General features: G+C 41.1%; 1 long non-coding RNA gene across 1 annotated transcript in view; it reads left to right on the forward strand.

Annotated features, from left to right (window-relative positions):
* Nucleotides 1-2,344: 2,344 nt before the first annotated feature.
* LOC121927271 overlaps nt 2,345-5,547 on the forward strand; it is a 4,021-nt gene continuing 818 nt past the window's right edge. Inside the window, exons 1-3 of the long non-coding RNA XR_006103166.1 lie at nt 2,345-2,420; nt 3,032-3,088; nt 3,641-3,649. This is a non-coding gene — a long non-coding RNA (uncharacterized LOC121927271). The remainder of the gene's footprint in view (nt 2,421-3,031; nt 3,089-3,640; nt 3,650-5,547) is intronic.

Genomic DNA, 5,547 nt, shown 5'->3' on the forward strand with positions numbered 1-5,547 from the left:
AGTTGTCTGAGGGACAGCAGCCCGGCCCCCGGCTCAAAAAGATTGCCTACCCCTGGCCTATCTCTTCCTTGGAAGTCCAGGAAAAAGCATTCAGTTAAACTGAGGCAATAGGATGACTACTAATTCAGGAGCTCTTTCACAAAACACAGAGTGGTGTTACTGAAGAATACAAAGGTGTTGTGATTTATGTCTTGGAACATGAGCATGTGCATCACTATGTGTTGTCCAGACCATCTGCAGTCAAGGATATTAAGTGAAAAAACATGCTGGAGTTAATATCTTTTCTGTGTTGCTCATGCAGAACTCCAGCATTCTCCTTTTCTTTCCCTTCAGTTATGATTCACATAGGTTAGGGAAAATTACTGGTACTTTATGGATGTAAATTGATGCAGAAACCTGCGCTTTTGTTTTTGGGATGGGAAAGCAATACGTAAATAGCAGTGCAGCTGAAACTAAGAGGGAGAGTGGGAGTCAGAAAGGCTATGATGGTTCAGTGCTAAAAAATCATATGATAGGTGAAACTGTCTTGAGTGAGAGAAATAAAATTAAATCTGTTTATTTTACACAGTTATTTTTGTGAAGGTTAATTGAGACGAAATTTCCCTTTTGCTTTTCGAAACATCAAATATACGTATGAGGGAAGCCCTGTATTCATTGCTTGTGCAAATGTGCGTTCTGGTATCACGCAAGCAAAACTGCACGAGCAGAATTTAACTTTGTACTTTGAATAACGAGTGCCTAAATATCCTAAAAATGCCAGACCATCTTGGAAGCTAAGCAGGTTGGCCCTTGTTAGTATTTGGATGAGAGACTGCCAACCAATACCAGGTGCTGTTGGCTATATTTCTGAGGAAGGACCACCACTGACTATTCTTATCTTACAAACAGAGCACTGCTGTAAGAGTGAAAAAGTGATGTTATTTGAATATCACTTCACTTGCACCTAGGCTTGCCATAACCCGCCCCCCCCCCCCCGTGACCAGCACGGTTTTGGGGGGCCCCTCCGGTCACGGTCCGGTTTGGGCCCCCACCCGTGCCTGATCCCCTGTTTGGGGGCCTGCTCCGGCCATTGCTGCTGCCGCAATGCGACTGCTGCGCGCCAACCACTCCTCCTCCACTCCGCCTTCCTCTCTTCCTTGCCTCCAGCGGAGGCTGAATGCGCCCAGGCCTCAGTAGGGGTCAGCGCAGCGCGGCGTGCGCGGGGGGGAAGGAAGTGGGACAGGCGGGCACTCGCTGGACCTACGAGCTGGTGGCGTTCAAGCCTCGCCTGGAAGCGCGCTGCGGCTTCAGACAGGAGGGAAGGTCTCTCCTAGGAGACCCTCTCCTGGGGGCTTCCCCCGCCGACAGGCAGGCTCAGGCAGGGAGGAAGGGTCTCTCTCTCAAGGGAGACCTTCTCTCCTGCCTTGGGGCTTCCCCGCGCAGGCAGGCTCCAAGGCAGGGAGGAAGGTCTCTCCTCCAAGGGAGACCCTTTTTTCCCTGCTTGGAGCTTCCCCGCCGGCCAGGCAGGCTCCAAGGCAAGCCTTCTCTCCCTCCTTGGAGCTTCCCCCCCGGGCAGGCAGGCTCCAAGGCAGGGAGGAAGGGTCGCACTCCAAGGGAGACCCTTTTTCCCTCCTTGCAGCTGCTCTCTTCTCTCCTCTCTTCTTCTACTCTCTTCTTTCTCTTCCCCTTCTCTCTTCCTCCTCCTTTTTCCCCCTCTCTTCCCCTCTTTCTCCCCTTTTCTCTCTCTCTACTTCCTCTTCTTCCTCCTCCTCCTTTCCCCCCTCTCCTCCTCTCTTCTTCTCCTTTTCTTCTTCTCCTCTTCCTCCTCCTTGCTTTTCACTTTCTCTCTTTGGTTTGACCAGAAAGGGAAGCACATTCTGCCATCTGTCTAGGAATAAGCCAAATGTCCTCCATTTTATCATGCTAAAATCATGCATTATATGAATTTTTTTTTTTTTTAAAAAAAAACATCATTTTTGCATGTCCTCCATTTTTTAAAAATGTGTCCTCCATTTGAAAATTTTGTCCTACGTCTGTCCTACATTTGTCCCAGTTCGGAGGTCCTGACTTATGGCAACCCTACTTGCACCATGGTGTAAATAAGTCATTTGCTTTGAAAAGATTTCGTTAAACTTCTTGTCAAAATTAAGTTGCTGCAGGGCTGTGTTCTGTGAAATATCTGAAGTTTTCATCATAATAATTGTACTAAATAAAGGCAGTTAAGAATACAGTATAGAAAAAAGTGTTTGTTATTAGACGGAGTTACAAAGATACTGCTTGCTTTTTCTTTCTTGCAGGGAAGTGGGGATGTATGTAAAGACTGTGTTCAGCTAATAACTGACATTCAGGAAGCAGTGAAAACTAATGCAACATTTGTAAGTTCTCTAATTGACCATGTCATGGAGGAGTGTGAACGCCTGGACCCAGCCTTTGCTGATACGGTAATTGAACAGATTTGATTGTTATCTTTATTGGTGAAAGTGTATGGTACAGTAAGGTAGAAAAAGGCTTGTTGGTGCTTAACTGCCAGTTTCTCAGTATTTTGTATCAAGTTGCCACTTTGCCACTTTCTAAAGTGCCAATGAGGCCCAAAGAATCTCAGTTTCCTCAATGACTTTAAAGTGACATAATACATTTGGGAAGTATGACAGCTTGAATGGTCAGTGTCAGACAAGGATAAGATCCTCACTGAATAATGAATATGGATGACCCTGGACAGTAATTGTCTCTCACTACAGTCATCCTCAAAACAGCTTTGTCAAGTGGAACTATGTATGAACCTTGAACGTTTTGGATGAAAGACTGTATATATGGATGTTTGGCCATCATTGTATTTTATTCTTGTACTGGCTGTGTGCTGTAAATAAATTTGCTGTTGTTGTATATAACTGTAATAAGGTTTATGAATTCAAAATGCAAAGTATAAAAGAGGGCGCTTGACTACTTCTGAGAATAGTGAAGAATACAGAGGCTTAAATGATGAGATATATATTGCTAGAGTGTGATATACTTAGTATTTAGTACATTTGATTTTTTTCCCCCCTTCTAATAGTGCAAGTCCTACATCTCCCAGTATTCAGATTTGGCTATTCAGATGATGATGCATATGGTAAGATGGATATTAATTGTCATTCAGTATTCCTGTTCTAAAGACATCCCTCTGATTTAAGATCTGTGCCACCAGTTTATCATTTAAGAAGTTACTTAAACTAAAATAATTGAAAATTGACAATATTTCTAAATACGTTTAATTGAAGACTAACTTAAGTTCTTTGTGCCAGGAGACCTGGCTTTTAAAAGTTCATTTTCTTAAGGGCATACCAGCCACCTGTAAACACTTCTATTTGGGCCATGGTTCAGATGATAGGTGTTGGAGTTCCATCTGGTGGCAAGAACAAATTGTACTCATGACACCAGCTATACTATAGAGTCTTCTGTTCTTCTCTACACTACAATTTTTCTTTCTTACTTTCAGTGGTTTATATCTATTAGGAATGAAAAAATAAACCCCCAGTTTAAACTTAATATAAGATAAATGATTATCTCTGTTTGGCCCCATGCAAGACTTAATGCTCATGAGATCTCCTGTGCACCATACAGCTGCTTGATTGTTTTCTGTCGTTAACTATCTTGTCTTCCTTTCTCTCCATTCTGTCAACAGCAGGAACAGGTATGTGAGAAGCTTGCTTGTGGTGGTGCCTTGCTTCCCCCTCCTCACCTTGAAAGACTGTAGTTTAATCTCTTTCTAACTTAGCTGGTAGATGTTACATGACCCAGTTCAGCTTTGACAGTTTCAAGGGACATTTAGTGGTTTTCCAAAGGATTATTTCCAAATGCCATTTGAAATTTTATATTAATTGATATGCAACAAAATAACCTTCCCATTTTGATAATTTCTGTGAAACTCAGAGAATTAAAATGAACTCACAGAGGACCCTGTGAAACCCGTACATTCTGCCTTATAGGGTAACAGTGAGGAGGGTTTTTGGCATGCCCATAACATGACTTGGGAATAGCTGCTGACTTTCCAAATAGACATTCTTGAAGACCTTGCGCCTGTCATGGTTTAGTTGGCAATAAATGTTGCATGTGTTCAGTGTTAGCTCTCTTATTACCTGTGGCTGTAGTGTTTCCAATTAATGAAGAAAAGATGAAGTAGGATGGAATGGAGAGAGGAAATCTTTTGCTGTTCTAACAAGCGACTGTGCTAAACCTCTTTCTGGTATATCTGCTATTGCATGAGGATGTCATGGGACACTGCTTTAACATGCTGAAGTGATATGCCTTACATGAAATGGAGTAGCTTGGCACAGAAAATGCATGTTGTATTCTGATTTTACATTGTAATGGAAGAAAATAATGTGTCTGTCTAGAGAGAGGAGGAAGGAATGGCTGTGCTCTTCTTCCTCTAAGGATGTTTGGAAATGCCAATACTTTTCTGCTATTCTTTAGTAAGAAAATTTAGGCGGAGTTGATTATTTATAGCATTTGTCACAAACATTGCAATAATCTTTTGTAAGCAAATGCTTGTTATATATCTGCTATTTAATAGGTCATTTTCTAAGCCATGGCTGACCATGATGGTAAGAAGCTGCTGTGATCCTTGGGTTTGCATGCTTCTCCTTGACATATTTTCTTGGTGGAGTGCAAAGAAACTTTCACTGCAGTTTTTAATTAATCACCACTCCTCATTTTGTTTGAATCTGACAAAAAGGTAGTTAATCTTAACAGTGGTTTGTTCAGCAAGCCAGTTCTGAGCTGTAAATTATGAAGGTAGTTTGTTTCCCCAAACCTTCATCCTTAATTGAGTTTACTATTGGATCATAATGCAAAAATCCACATAGTCAAAAACTAAACAAAAAGCGTTCAGTCATTTAAGGTTGCTTAGAGGGAGGAAGTATACAAGCCCAAAGTTTACTGCAGCTCACTCCTATAATGCCATTTTTAATGACATGTCAGCCAGTTCACTATCTTTTGAGTGTAATGTTCATCTTGCTCTAAGCAAGAAGAAAATTGAATGTGTGTATTTAGTATTGGTAAAACCTTGGAAAGTGTGTACAGGTGTTCAGAATCTCCATTTCACTTTCTAGTATTAGTACTGGATATGTCATATTCCAAGTTCTCTGGATCCATTCTGTTTCAAATGGCAAAGTATTTGTATACTTTTCCTACTTGTGCGTGGCTTATTGCTATATAAAGTGTGTGGGATGTGTTTAAATGGTTCATGCAACTGGTAAGCATAGCTGCAAAGGAGTAGTGAGTTCTTAGGACAAGCAGTGAAGTACTTTATAAAAGTTTAGAAGATTTAAAGTGAATTGGATAAGCAAGGACATAAGCATATTTTTAAAATGTCTAGCAGTTCAGGAAGTTGGAAGATGCCAAAAAAACAATGGTGCCCGTTTAGAATATGCATCAAATTTTCCTTTTAAATTCAGGAAATATCTACAAATCGTTAAATTACAGTTGCAAATATCTGTTTGGTTTGGATAGAATTTTTATTTTATTTTTATTCTGCAGTTATAACGGGGCTGGAGATTCTTGAAATGTTTAACGTGAACTACTAACTGA

Source organism: Sceloporus undulatus, chromosome 3 (genome assembly GCF_019175285.1).
Source record: "Sceloporus undulatus isolate JIND9_A2432 ecotype Alabama chromosome 3, SceUnd_v1.1, whole genome shotgun sequence".
Taxonomy (NCBI): Eukaryota; Metazoa; Chordata; class Lepidosauria; order Squamata; family Phrynosomatidae; genus Sceloporus; species Sceloporus undulatus.